Genomic DNA, 15,538 nt, shown 5'->3' with positions numbered 1-15,538 from the left:
TGGCAAAAGCATAACGGCTATCAGTATAAACATTTAGTTTCTTACCTTTTGCCATCTTCAGAGCCTGGGTCAGGGCGATTAATTCTGCCCGCTGTGCAGATGTTCCGGGAGGCAGAGCCTCTGCCCAAATTACCTCAGTTTCATTTGTCACCGTGGCTCCTGCTTTCCACTCTCCATTCTTCACAAAGCTGCTGCCATTGGTGTACCAGGTATAATCTGTCTTCCCAAGGGCCGGTCTGTCAGATCCGGCCTAGTTCCATGGGTCTCCGCCAGGATCTGGTGGCAGTCATGCTGTTTAACTGTTTCTGGTACCGGCAGCAGAGTTGCAGGGTTGAGAGTTACCACAGGTCCAAAGTGCACTCGGTCCGGATCCAGGAGCATCGCTTGGTAGTGAGTTATTCTGGCATTAGATAGCCACTCGTCTGGGGGCTGTCTCACAAGGGCCTCTAGGGCATGGGAAGCCAATACAGTCACAGGCTGTCCCATAGTCAGTTTGCTTGCGTTTCGCTGAGGCTCGGTAGCCTAGGCTGCCCAGAGTTTGTAATAAGGCCTTTGTTCCCTCCTGGCATTCCTTCTCAGATGTGGCTGCCAAAAGTAGGTTATCTACATATTGAAGCAAAATCAGTTGGGGGTTCCTGGCCCTGACTTCCCTGTTCGTCCCCTAGAGCCAAGAGGGACACTGGTTGTTTCGTTTTCCTGGGTTCCTTTGGCTTCCTGGGACAGTCCTTGATCCAGTGGCCTTTTTTTTCTTGCAATAGGCACACTGGTCTTTGTCCACTTTAGCCTTTGTACAGTCCCTTATTTTTGCTCCATCCCTATTAGATCCCTGTACTACGGTGGCCAGTACTCTACTTAGTTCCCTACTTTTTTTTTTTTCATGCGTAACCACAATCGCTCTTCCTTCTCTTCAGGGGTTTCCCTTTTATTGTAGACTTTTTCGGCCTCTTTCAATAAGTCTGCCACAGTATAGTCTTGAAGGTCCTCTAATCTCTGTAATTTATTTCTAATATCTGGGCTAGATTGCCAGATAAAAGACATAGAAAGACTAGTAGCCTGTCCTGGGTCTTCTGGGTTGTATGGAGTATACGTTCTATATGCTTCCTTTAGTCGTTCTAGGAAGGCTGAGGGAGTTTCCTCATTGCCCTGTACTACCTGTTTCACCTGTGCCAAATTAGTGGGGCGTCTTGCAGCCTCCCGGAGACCCGTTAAGAGCAACTGGCGATAAAGACATAGGTGTCCCCTACCTTCTTCCGTAGTGAAATTCCAATTCGGGCGGGTTAAAGGAAAAGCACCATCTATAACGTTAGGCAGTTGGGTAGGTTGCCCGTTTTCCCCTGGGACATGCTTCCGGGCCTCCAAGAATACCCTTTGTTTTTCTTCTGTGGTTAATAGGACCTGTAAAAGCTGTTGGCAATCATCCCAGGTGGGCTGGTGCGTGACTAAAACAGACTCAATAAGATTAGTTAAGGCCGACGGATCCTTAGAGTAAGGAGGGTTATGCTGTTTCCAGTTATATAAATCTGAGGCCGTAAAAGGCCAATACTGTAATTGGCCATCTGGCCCCTCTCGTAGGGGGAACGCCTGAGATGTAGATTCCGCTGGGGGTTTGCACTTCCCTCTTAAGCGCTCCGCCATGGGAGAGGGAGCAGGAGTAACAGGAGTGCCGTCTCTGGGTGCAGGATCATTTTCTCTAGCTGCTTCATTTTGCTCCGGGGCTGGGGAGGAGTGGCATAGGGAGGAGGTTCCTCCGTTAAAAGATCTATTAAAGGTGCACTGGGATCTGGGGGATAAACTGGAGGAACAGGTTTAGGCTTTGGAGAGCGGGGAACTAAAGGATAAAGGGAGGAACGGGGGGAAGGTTCGAGGGAAGTGGGGGCTAGAGGGGAAGAAATTTTAAGGGGAAGAAAAGGCTGGACCCACACCGGGGGATCCAATACAAGGCTTTCCCAGGTGATAATATAAGGGACTTGATCCGGGTGTCCCTGTCTTCCCACCTGAAAAATAATTTTTTTTAACATTAGTTATGATTTCTAGGTTGAATGTGCCCTCTGCTGGCCATCCCTTTCCGAAGGCAGGCCATTCAGATGAACAGAGGGTGTTCCATTTTTTCTTTTTTATTTCTACCGAGATTGACTCAGCTCAGCACCTTACGTCGGTCCAATGATCTAAGGAAAGACTTAAAGGGGTAATTAAGGTTTGGCCCATGGTTTTAAGAGACAATAAACACAAAATTTGACACACACACACAGAACAAATCGTCACAAGACTAACAAACGTTGCGGCCGCAATATGACTTTCAGATGAGGAATAAGGGAGGATTCCAAGTTCCCCCTCTCCTCTACCAGATGAGGAATAAGGGAGGATTCCAAGTTCCCCCTCTCCTCTACAGATTGCTCCAACAATTGGAACACAGATGTCCTCGGGACGTCTCCCGGGACGCGGGGTTGAGGGTTCTGAGTTCGTCAACTCCCCTCCTTCCCCTCAGATACAGATTGACCTGATCAAGTCTCAGAAACACAACTTAAAGACAACACGAAACATTCAACTTAAAGCGCTTACCTCCCGGTGGTGAGTCGGTGGTCCCTGGGTAGGGGTCGCCGATCCCGGACGAGCCCCCAAATGAAAGACCCCGAGTGGTCTTTCCCTTAGGAATGGAGACCCTGAAGCCCAGAGATCAATCCGAGACCACTGGATGCAATAGCACGAGGATTTTATTAAACACAGGTACCTGTGGGTGGCAGAGTCTGCACAGAGACTTGCGCGCGCCTGGTCTTTTTCAGTGGGTTTTTATAGGGGCAGCGGAAGCGGGGTTACAGAAGCAGAAAAGCATTGTTAGCCTAGATACAGAGTTGTTATTGGTCCAGGTAACTAGGGAACAAGACGACCTCGATCATGAGGTTGTTTTGGCCTTCACTCAATAGAAAATTGTATAGGACATACGGTAATGGTCTGTTCTGCCAGGAGACTGCAAGCGAGCAGTTATGCTCCCACTCATCCTGTTTGGCAGGCTTACTGACTTTTGAAACCCTCCACAGCAGCAACTCTATCTTCCGGGTTCAGATTTAGGTTAATCATGGCTTTGCTTTAGCTAAGCTGAGCTAGGGTCTTTCAACCAAGATGTCAACTGAAATGGGTCTGAGGACACTTATCTCCAGGACAACACATGGTTTTACAAAGCCTTTTCTTCTAAGCTTTGGAAAAATCAGCTATTTCTCACAGAATATTTGCCACTGCTAGCAAATCAATATAACTTATTTTCCCCTCATCTCAAAAATCTTGTCTGTGGATAATGCAGATTTTGGTAGCAGAAAGATTGAACTATCTCTCTATGGAAAAGAAAATTTTTTTTATAAAGTTCAATCATGGAATATGGAGTCAAACACTGTTGGATACAGTGAAGAAATGATTGTGTCCAGTGTTTAAATAGTAATAGGTTATGTTAGCTTGGCTCAGGATACTTTTTGAGAATTGAAAGTTTTTTAAGTGCATAATTTTTCAGGATAGCTTTTCCCATCTGAAGAGAATGTTTATTGTTTTTTCTAAATATGAATCATGATTTGCATTCTTTCTCCTAAGAACACTTCCCTTGATTACACAAACTTCAAGATGAGGAACATAAATTTCAGGCCCCTGTATTCACACATTTGGTTTAAGTGAATGAATTGAATAGTAAAAAGCCAAGAAATAGTGCAGGGTAGACAGCATCTGAGAAAGCCCAAGAGTCTGAGATTTCCCTCCAAAAGTAGAGTGTAGGTACTAGTGAGAACATTGGAAAAGAGAGGAAAGGGCATCTTGTTTTTAAAACAACTCTAAGGTTTTACATTACATTTGCTTTTAGTTGTTTCACTGTACATTTTAAGTTTTTGCAATGCCAAAAAAATTTCTATGTTTAACAGGCTATGAGAAAGGCAGGATGATTGCCTGCCATGTCAAATACTTAAGCAATGGTTTTACAAGGTAGTAGTATCTTTAGCAAGGCAACACTGCTTTAGTAAGGCAGGCCAGAGAACCTGGAAATAGGAAGAGTTAAAGATACTATCTGTATAAAGAACAAAAACATGGAAGGTTAATAAGATATAAGGGTTAACACGGACCAGGCAAGGATTATGGAAATCGAACAAAACTTCAGCCCCTTCTGTGGGCTGCATTCTGAGATAGCCTGTGTAACCAAGGATGGGGATGGTAACAAGGAGACTGGAGCCCACAGGATAGAGATTCAAATTAGGGATTGAAATGGCAAAAGACATTGAGCACCCAAGTCCCAATTCTGGCCAACCACAAAAGAGCAGGTGGGGACCACAAGAAGATATAAAAGCTCACCCCAGAAAGGTTCAGAAGAGGAAGGAAAAGGGAATGGTTCAATGGCAATACAGGCATTATTGGGTAAAACCTACAGAGAAGGTTCCCAAGAAAGGTAGAAGCCTGTGTTTTACAGACTGGAGGCTTAGATAAGTTGTTTGAGAGGAGCTTCTATGAGGAAGAGGTGGTGGTGGTCATTAGTCATTGCTAGATGAAATCTAATGCACCTAGTGTGCTCTAAGGTTTGTCAGCATCATTGGCCAACATCTTGTCTAATATTTGATGGTGAGCTTCTAAAACCCAATAATCCATTTATATAGACTATCCCAGAAAAGTAACCTCATACTATTGTTTATCATAAGAAAACTTAGGAGTAACGCGCATGTCAGCTAGCCCAGGAAGAATGAAGAAAGTGCTGTCCCAATCATTCAACCACTGCAATATTCAGATTTTATATGAAATATATACAATATTTAATACACCATGGTATATTAAATATTGCTAAGCATGCATAAAATTGAATGTATATGAAAGCTTAAGATTAGGCATAGGGTTGAGATATAACTCAGTGTTAATGCACTTGCTTAGCATGAACAAGACAGTGGGTTTCCAAACACTGCAAAAGAAAGAAAGAAAGAAAGAAAGAAAGAAAGAAAGAAAGAAAGAAAGAAAGAAAGAAAAAAGGAAGGAAGGAAGGAAGGAAGGAAGGAAGGAAGGAAGGAAGGAAGAAGAGAAACTGCACAGGCATTGTAATTTTTGTACTGGGGAATGAAGTATTTCAGTTGTTTTCTTTTTTAAAATTATTTTCCATATGTTTTTTAGTGTTGTTATACTCCTTTGTAATTGTGTAAATACAGGACATGAAAACACAGGACATGAAAAAGTAGAGAAAGAAGCTCTTAAAATCTGAGCCTCAGCCGGGCGTGGTGGCGCACGCCTGTAATCCCCGTGCTTGGGAGGGAGAGACAGGAGGATCGCGCAGGTTCGAAGCCAGCCACGCATGCTGGCTAGGGGACCCTGTTTCCAAATAAAAATGTAAAAATAGGTCTGGGAGTGTAGCCCGGAGGTAGAAGGACTTCCAGGAACCCCAGTACAACCAAAAAAAAAAAAAAATCTGAGCCTCTCAAATCTCCTTTTCCCTTTGTGAGGAATGCTGGGAAGTCTCCAGAGTCTCATTAGTGGATTTCAGTGCCAGGAATATTCATGGCCAGAGCTGGGGACATCCTTGTCCTGACAGGAAAATTCTTACACCCAGTTTTCCCTCTCAGGTTTTAACACTCCCCATGGACCAGGGTAGTCCCTGTGCTTGTACCACTAATCCTCTACCATCCTTTACATGAAATAATGAGTATGGTCCTATGTGGAGATTGTCCTCATTAAGTTACTGAGGGACAGGACTGGAAGGCATTCATCTTTCTCACTCTCCATCACAGACTCAAGGGTATAATAACGTAAACTTTTTGGAAAGAGACTTTTAAGACTTCTTTGAGGGCACCCTGTGCATATGCTGTGCAATATATTGTTTCACCAGAATTTATTCCAGTGCTGTTAGCTGCCCAGGCACTCAGAAGCCACTGCAACCATGGTACAAGGGGTCTGTCTAGCTTCTGCTCAAGCTGGTGACAGACTTTGACTTTGTTCACATGATCTTGGTTCTCCAGAAATGCATGATGATGGAGTTAAGCAGTCATGGAGGCTTCCACCCAGATTTCAAAGGAAGGCCTGAGAGGCCAGTCAAAGTATAGCAGGGTTGGAACTCTTTTGGGAAGCCCCTAAAAGTGCATATATGAAGATATCAGATAGAAGCTAATGCTGCATTATAGACCTTGTGAATTAAGAGATGTCAGAAACATGGAACATCTGCCAAGGAAAGCTACACACAAGCAGACCAGTAAGCCCAAGAGAGAGGTCACAGGAGCTGCAACGAGCAAGGCCATATGATGAGCTTCCTACTGTGTGCTCTGGATACCAGACAAGGAGCTACAGGACTCAGGGTTTGCCCTGTCAGCTCTCAGTCTTGCTTTGGTCCCATCCATCCTTTCTATTCCCCTTTGGAATCAGAAAGTTTACTTTATGAAACTGTATATTGGAAGCACATAACATGTTTTTCTTATTTTTACTGCAAAGAGTTTGCCTTGAATCTCAGAGAAGACTTTGGGCTTGGGCTTTTGAGAAGTGCTGGAACTGTTAAGACTATGGAGACTCTTGGAGATTGAGTGCATTTTGTACTGTGAGATGGTCAAGAGCTTTTGGGGGCAGGGGCAGAGTGTTTGGGTCTGAGTGTGGAATTTTCTCCCCAAAACTCAGGTGTTGATGATTCTCAGTGCAGAAAGGTTCAGAGGTGCAGCGTGGCTGAAGGACATAGGACATCCTTCACAGCCCTGAGGACTATGTCTGTTTCTACCTGTTCCCTTTCACTCTCTGTTTCTGGTTGCCATTAGTGGAGTAGACTTCCACTGCCATGTCACTGAACCATGGGCATTAATACTTCTCACTCAAAAGTGCCTTGGAGCCAGCCAACCATGGACTGAACCTCTGAAACCTCTGAAACTACAAGCCCAAATGGTTCTCTAAGTTGTTCTTTTCTGATGTTTTGGTCACAGCAATGAAAAAGCTGACTAACACAACACTAAATATCATTTTGTCCTTTCATGTTGGTTTTCATTCTAATTCTTGAATTTCTTCTAACAATTCAAATCTTATGGTTTATTCTTCAGTATAGGCTCATTTTCTACAAATACTGAACAAAATGGACCTGTTATGCACTCACATGTACAACATATAAGCATGTTAAAAGTGATGTAAGCTAGGTAGAATGAATGTGGTTATTTTTCCATAGACAAACCACATGTTCTTGACTGTTGGTTTTGACTCTGAATTATAAGTGTGCGAACTAGAGCCTAGTGTAGGGAAAGAGTTTGGAGGTGAAGACTCTTTCTTATTTCTCTTTCTTTTCTATATCAAAATATTTCTGGTCTGTTTTATGTGCATCTTCTTCAAGTAACTGCTCTTGAGGGAGAGAAGCATTAATGCCTATAAACAAAAGGACATAAACTCACTTAGTCATGAGTTCTATGTTAATAACAAGCAATAATTGGCAAGACAAGCACACCACTTTTGAATAAATGGTGGTGTGATGTGACACAGTAACGATCCTACTCAAGCTGTTCTTTTAGAAAATTGAGTTTTTAGCTTCATGAGATCAAAAGAATGTTTCTTGATTTATCCAGAACCAAGTGACAATGTTTTAAGTAAACTAGATATTTTATCCATCCCCCTGTCTTATTCACATCTATTTTCTGTAACCTACAGAGCTATAAAGTGAGACAATTACTCCATGTATGCCGACTTTTTGCTGCTGGGTTTGTTCAGCAACACCCGCTTCCCCTGGCTTCTCTTCACCCTTGTTCTCCTGGTCTTCATGGTCTCCATAGCCAGCAACACTGTCATGATCCTTCTCATCCACGTGGAATCTCTCCTCCACACCCCCAGGTACTTCCTGCTCAGCCAGCTCTCCATCATGGACATCCTGTACATTTCCACCATCGTGCCCAAAATGCTCTTTACCAGGTGAGGAGCCAGAGGGCCATTTCCTTTGCAGGATGCACTGCCCAGCACTTCCTCTACTTGACCTTGGCAGGGGCGGAGTTCTTCCTCTTGGGACTCATGTCCTATGACCGCTACGTAGCCATCTGTAACCCTCTGCACTACCCTGTTCTTACCAGGGTTTGCTTGTTGATTGTGGTGGTGACTTGGCTGGGAGGGTCTATAGATGGTTTCTTGCTCACCCCAGTCACCATCACCATGCAGCTTTTCTTCTGTGGCTTTCAATAAATAAATTTTTTCTTTCTTTTTTACTTTTATGATCTGAGGCCCCTACCCTGGAGAATCTCTTTTATGTGGACATCTCAGCCTAAGCTGAATTAGACCATTCTTTTTCATTACTCTAGAGAGATGTCAAGATTGGATAAGAAGTTCTATGATGAAATATCAAGAGGCAATTTCAGCCTTCCACTTGGGAAAACAGAGCACACTTTGGCAAGTGGAGATGAGCTTACTCCCATGCTCAAATTTAACCAAGTAAACCTGGATTAATTGATAGCCCAGAGGCCTCTCCTGGGGAATGTGGAAATCCATTATTAATGAAAAGCTTTCTTGAAACTGAGCCTCACCTCCATCCTGCAGTATTTAAGAAGTCTCCATCCCACTGCTGGCTTACTAAGGCTTGGGCTCACCTGCTCTAAGGTAGGAAAACAGAGAACATTTCCCAGGTTCTAGGAAGTTTCCTTTGGGCATCACTCTGTAACCATGCAAAGCTTCCCTGGAGCCACCTTATGTGGTAACAACTAAGAAGGTGTCGATCTTTCTTCCTCCTCCTCCTCCTCCACCTCCTTCTCCTTTTCTTTCTCCTTTCCTTCTTCTTGGTGTTGAGGATTGAATCCTGGGGCATTCTACCTCTGAGCTATACTTTCAGCTATATTTTATTTTTTATTTTGAAACAGGGTCTTGCTAAGTTATCTGTGATGACCTCTCTCTTCTTCCTATCTCAGCATCCTAAGTACTAGGGTTACAGGGGTCACCATCACACATGGCTGAGGTGGAGATCTTTTTGAGATGCGGAATGATGAATATATGCATTCATTCTTTGGCAAGCATACCTTTGGAAGAGGGACACTTTATTTGAAACATGGGGATAAGAAGAATCTGACAATAATTTACAAGGGCATAAATGGGTTTCCTGAACAGGAAAAGGGTATGTGGGAGCTGAAACTTAGAAGAGTGTGCTTAGTATTCATTATGGAAATTTTCAAACATTAATGGGCTGATGCCAACGATGTATGTTATTAGTGGAGTAACAACATATTTTGCCCTGTGCATAACTTTAAAGCAAGGATTTCCCTCTTTGTATGTAGTCAGGGGTGGGTAAAGATTTTCTGCAAGCTTCAGGATTAAGATGTTGAATGTTTTCCTTTTTCTTTGCATTACTTTTTTGTGTATGTGTTTGGTACTAGGAAACTGAACCCAGAGCCTCACACATAAGAGATAATTATTTGATCATGGAGAAACATCTTCTTTTTATTCCTTTTCTAATCCTTTCTCTCCTTTTCTTTCTCCATAAGACATAAAATGCCTTAAAGTAAAACTATTTCATAAACAAATACTATTCCTTAAAAATATCCACTGGAAGTTACCTTGCACAGTGGCTCATTCAGAAACAACTTCACACCCATGTTCCTATTAGACTGAGTCACTGATGAAGAAGAAGGTGCTGTGCCCATGCTGGAAACTTAGGTTGGGTGGCCATAGTGTGTGCATCGCGTGTAGAGCAGGTGGTGTCTGCCTCTCACCTTTCTCCATCACTGCTGGTCTTGTGCAGTCACTCTTTCCCTCTTAACTGCCATTTCTTTCTATATAGTGTTGATGGGGTGGGGTAGATGGATCATAGGCCAGGACCTTTGATGTCTATTTTCTACCACATAAACTGACACCAATGTTCAGGAGACATCTCTGGGGATCAAAAGAGTGGTCCTCTCTGGCAGTTGGCAGCTGGCAACTTGGAATTTAGATGATTTACTTGGTATTCCAGGAACCCAGATGTGCTTTATCTTGCTTGTTCCTGCGTTAGATAAAATGGCATCTTGTACTAAAACCCATAGTCTTCCTTCTAAACTAATTCCTGGTACTTAAGTGCTAAATATATGTCACCCATATATTATGATACTGTGTGTGTGTGAGGGGGGGTTACTCAGGATTGAGCCCAGGGGCATTCTACCTCTGAGCCACAGTCCCACCTCTTTATATTTTCATTTTAAAACAAGTCCTTGCTAGGTTGCTGAATATCTCCCCACATTGCTGAAGCTGAACTTGAAACTGCAATCCTCCCGTCTCTGCCTCCCAAGTTCTGGGATTACAGGTGTGTGTCACCACTCCCATCTGTCTCCAATTTCTTAAAGTAAGGAAACCCTTTGTCTTCTTCTTCATGCTTAATTTTTCACTTTGTAAGTTTTTAAATTGAGTGTGAGGATGGAGAAGGAAGGAGAAGTTTCTTTCACTAATGAAATCAATTATTCTAAATAAATGGAGTAGGTGAAGAGACCTCTGTGGAGCTAGATGACCGTGAGAATTATAGAGGTGAAGGAAAGGGACCGTCTTCCATCACTGAAGACAAGATGCCACCGAGGGAAGGGGCTAAATATGATCATTTAATCTCTGAAGCAGAGTCCAAATTGTTTCCTAATTTATAAAGATGGACCAAGGAGGTCAGTCATAGTGGGTATGGTGAAAAGAGAAATTCAGTGATCCCAGCCCGTCAGGACTGTAAAATGTTTATTAGTAGTAACTTGATAAGTGACGTTGCTTTCAAGACTGTTAATTTTGTCAGGTCTATTGTTTCTCCTTCTCTTTCTCTCTCTCTTTTCTTTCTCTTTCTTTCTTCCCTTCTTTGAACTAGTGATTGAACACAGAGACATTCTATGTTTGAGTTATACTCTCAGCCCTATTTTATCTTTTATTTTGTTATCAAACAAAAACCTCAAACCTGTGATCCTACCATCTTAGCCTTCCAAGTATGTTCCAAGTATGAGAATTACAGGTGTGCACCAAAACACCTGGCTACATCTTTTCTTTCTTTTCTTTCCTTCCTTTCTTCTTTCTTTCTTTTTTTTTATGTGTGGTACTGGGGGTTGAATTCAGGGGCATTCTACCTCTAAGTTATAACCTTATATTTTGGTTTGAAACAGAGTCTTGCTAGGTTGTTGAGAGTATCACTGAGATTTTTTTTTTTTTTTGGTGGTGGTACTGGGGTTCCTGGAAACCCTTCTACCTCTGGGCTACACTCCCAGACACCTACTTTTTATATTTTTATTTGGAAACAGGGTCTCTTAAGCCAACGAGGCTGGCTTCAAACCTGTGAGATTCTCCTGTGTCCGCCTCCCACGCACTTGGATTACAAGCGTGCGCCACCATGCCCTGCTCTCACTGAGTGTTTAAGGCTGGTGTTGGACCTGTCATTCTCCTGTTTTAGCCTCTCAAGTGATGGAATTATAGACATGTACCATCATACCCACGCCCAGTTACATCTTTCTTAAATAACCATTTTATTATGTATTTTCCTAGTGGAATAATTCAAATTTACTCCATATTTGGAGAGAGAGAGAGAGAGAGAGAGAGAGAGAGAGAGAGAGAGAGAGAGAGAGAGATGCTAGGTGCTAGGGATGGAAGCTGGGGGCATTATGCCTTTGATCTACACCTCCAGCCCTAATTTGTTTATTCTTTATTTTGAAACAGGGTCTCACTGAGTTGCGAAGGGCCTCACTAAGTAGCCGAGCTGTCCATGAACTGCAGTCTTCCTGTCTCAGACTCTCAAATGCTGGGATTACAACTGTGCAGCACCACACCCAGCTTATAGATACTCTGAGTGTCTGTCTCTCAGCCTTTACCTTCCAGCCCCCTCTGCTCCATGCTGTCACTCTCTAAGGTGCTCCCTCTCTCCCTCTCTTCACCCCATGTGCCTGCCTGCTCTGCTTACAAGACTTTTCTGATATTAAACACACGACCAGTGATCCAGTTCTCTCTCCTTTGTTTAAGTCTCAAGTTTTAGATCTGCAATCCAGAGCAATCTGCTGCCATGACTGAGCTGTCGTGTCTTGCCCTCAGGGCATGCTACTCTTTCCAAAGCGGTTATTCCCTGAGTACTCCTGAGATGTACCATCCTTTAAGGGTTTCTTGGTCACTGGCCCTAGGCACGCTGTCCAGGTGAAGCATTCTGGCAGACATCATCAGAGCCAATGAAACACAGCTCTGCTAATTTGCTATACCTCTGTGTATCGAACCTAAAGTACCAGCACATGGCCATTTCTATTAGTTCTTTCTGGTTTGAGGAACACTAGAGATTCTGGTTTCTCCTGTATCCCTTGATGCCTTTCCCATCGTTTTTTTTTTTTTTTCTTTTACAAACTTTATCCATAGCAGCTACATCCCTATATGCTATCATGGTCCCACTTTTCCCTCCTTCAGAAACAAAGAACTTCAGATCCATGGCTCTCACACACACTGTGCCTACCACTTGGTACCCTGCACAGAGCTTCTCTCATCCTCTAAACCTCATCTTTCCATGAGATAGACAAGTTGTACTAATCCTTTCTCCAAACTCTCTCAGCTCTTCCCATTGTAGTTTCAAAGGTGCAAACCCCAGAATTCCAGAGACCCCTGTCCATGGGGCCTCCAGAGACTGACTGACTCCAGAGACAGGATGTTGTTTGCCTCCAGCAGCTAAAGGCCAGAAGTTGAGATCATGCAGATTAAAGGATTTTCTTTATTGTACATAAATATTATATTCATATAGCTAGGCGTGATGGCCCACACTTGTAATCCCCGCGTTTGGGAGGCGGAGACAGGAGGATTGCGCTGGTTCGGAGCCAGCCTCTCTGGCTTAAGAGACCCTGTTTCCAAATAAAAATATAAAACGGGTCTGGGAGTGTAGCCTGGCAGTAGAAGGGCTTCCAGGAACCCCAGTAATACCAATAAATAAATAAATAAATAAATAAATAAATTTATATAAGATAAATATAAATATATATGATTTTTTAAAGAAAGACTGTAGTTGGTGAGGGAATCCGAGATATTGGAGGCCTTGAGCACTGGAGAAGAGCAGGGGAAGAAAGGCCACTGGAGGGTGTGGAACCAGGGTCTCATCAAATAAACCAACCACATCAACCACACAACCATTTGCACAACAGTGTCACCTCGTCATGGGTTGGATATAGATGCTGGGGACTGATGTAGGCAGAAGGAACTCAGAAAAATAGTTTTCTAATTTAAAATAATTTAGATACAAATTTAACTGCTTACTGAAATTACCCAATATCATTTGGAGCAATATTAGTTATGCGCTGAAACATGTATCATATCAGGTTCTGAATAGTTGACTCATTAAAATGAGTAAGTTGCTCTTTTCTGCTAAGCCCTGTAGTGTGCCACTCCTTAGAAAAGCTTGTTCCTTACACACACACTCACACACATGTATGTACTCACCACACACACACACACACACACACACACACACACACACCTTCAGTTATACAAAAAGAAGGAAGGTGGTTTAAAATATATATTTCTTTTCTTTTATCTTTTGAACTCTATTCCTCTAGAATCTACTCTACAGAATGTAGGAATTAGAAACGTTTTCATTCCTTAACCAAAGAGATTGAGGCAACAGAGTGATTAGCTTCCTTCTGTTGAATACCGTGTGAGGAAGAATCTGATTTATATGAAACAGAATTCTCTGGCCGATACTTTAATTCAGAAGTCATTTATAATTTTCTTAGAAAAATTTTAGTTGTCACACTTGTTTATTTCAGGTCTTCAAACTGTATTTAGAAGGTTGTTTGAAGCTGATCTTATACTACAGTAATTAACACTTAGCAGACACAATGCACCTAGGTGATAAATAGATGTTTTGTCAAGATACAGCTGTTGTCTGCCTGCATTGACTATTTCAGTTTTCAACCAGTTATTGCTGATGCCCTGTACCTACAAATATATTTTCTTCACCCGTGATTCAGAGCTGTTACTATCACAAGAAAATCTTTAACATATTGAAGAAGGAGTAGCTGGCTTTCATCAAGCTTGTGAAATGTCAGTATTTGATGTTTAGGTGTTTGTTTTTCTCTTTAAGTGATTAAATGTGACAAAGTTAAGCTCTAGAACAGGCCAATACAAATAGTGCCCTTTATATTTTTCCTTTTGTAATCTTGCTTAATCATATGGAATATTACTTCTATAGATTTCCATCCTGAATGAACACTAAGAAGAACTCTTCCTTTATTGCTCTTATAATTTTGGCTTCAATATGAGGGGTGTTTATTTCTTCTTGGTGATTCAAAGACTGTATTTATCTGACACAGAACAAAAAGATCCAGGTATATTTATAATGTTGGTAACAATATACTTTACAGAAATATGCTTCTTCAGAAATTTTGTCACAGAAATGGAGAGAGGCTCCAAATGACCTAATAAAATTGACAGTTTAGTTCTCAATACATTTAAAAGTATTAAAGTGGCACACATTTGCATTTCTCAAGAGAAACTATGAGAATGAGAATTTCTCAAGTTTATTTTGAAGAAACATCAATATTGCTATCTATTTTCACTTTGAGTGAATTTGGAAATTTCTTCCACTTAGAATTTAGAAATTTTTATATTTAGTTCTTTTTACTTAAAGACATGAAGGATCCATAACATCATAGAAAACTAAATGTAAGGATAGAAAATCCAGTTAGCAATAGACTCTTAGAATAATTTTACAGTCCAATAGGTTCAGGATCTTAGTTGCTCAGGAAACTTAATGTTCTAGCTGAATGATAATTGAAGAGCAGCTTAGGTTACTGTACAGTACTTAGCTATTAAATTTTGGCAGACTCCCCATGATGTCAACCAGAAAGACTACTATGATTATGACCCAAATCCCTGCTTGACCAAGAGAGTTCATCATAGTCCCCATTTTGAGAAGTATGGCCTCAAATTATCCTGTGAGGACAAAGAATCCAAAGTGCTTGAAACAGTCAATGACTAACACCTAAGCTCCCTTTGCAGATCAGCTTCTGACCACAGGACATTGAAGACCCTGACCCTCAACAAAGCAAGCAAAACTACCTTTTTCATCTCTGGTGGTCCAAACTTCTACATAATGTTTAGTAATCACAGTGTGCACGTTTGCACACATGCACACATACACACACACACACACACACACACACACACACACACCATTAAGTTTCTTTAGAAGATTCAATTCTACGTTCATTTTATATCATTTCATTGAAACACAAATGATTATCTGTGTATAACATTAATGACATACTTATTTTTTGGCAGAGAGTATTTTAAACTGAATAATCCCATATATGTTGATTACAGGTTAATGTCGGATTAAGACATGGCTAACTATCTCAAGAAATTTTCATCCTGAAGTGGAAAGATTTAAAGTACATAGAGATGATGTTCGAAAATAAAAACAATGCAGGTCCTAAAAGATGATTATTTATATTTCACATTTATCCCATATAGACTATGAAGGCCTTTCGCAAATGATGAGATTAAGTCCGAGATTAATTTATCTGTGCAATGTCAAATAAGTCATCAATATTGAAGCTGAGAGTCTAGATTCTGAAGTTAAAGTTCTTTTCTTTATGTCATAAATGTCTGGCATACTGTTTGTGGTGAACACTTGCAAAATATA

The 15,538-nt window shown here is 41.7% G+C and overlaps 1 protein-coding gene across 1 annotated transcript in view; it reads right to left on the bottom strand.

Annotated features, from left to right (window-relative positions):
* Positions 1 to 15,538, bottom strand: part of LOC308265016 (olfactory receptor 2G6-like) — a gene marked incomplete at both ends in the record, with an annotated part of 658,093 nt that overhangs the window by 533,157 nt on the left and 109,398 nt on the right. The gene's annotated exons all lie outside the window — the stretch shown is intronic.

Source organism: Muscardinus avellanarius (genome assembly GCF_963383645.1).
Source record: "Muscardinus avellanarius genome assembly, chromosome: 7".
NCBI lineage: Eukaryota > Metazoa > Chordata > Mammalia > Rodentia > Gliridae > Muscardinus > Muscardinus avellanarius.
The sequence above is the reverse complement of the archived record's forward strand: the minus strand, read 5'-3'. Positions and strand labels throughout refer to the sequence as shown.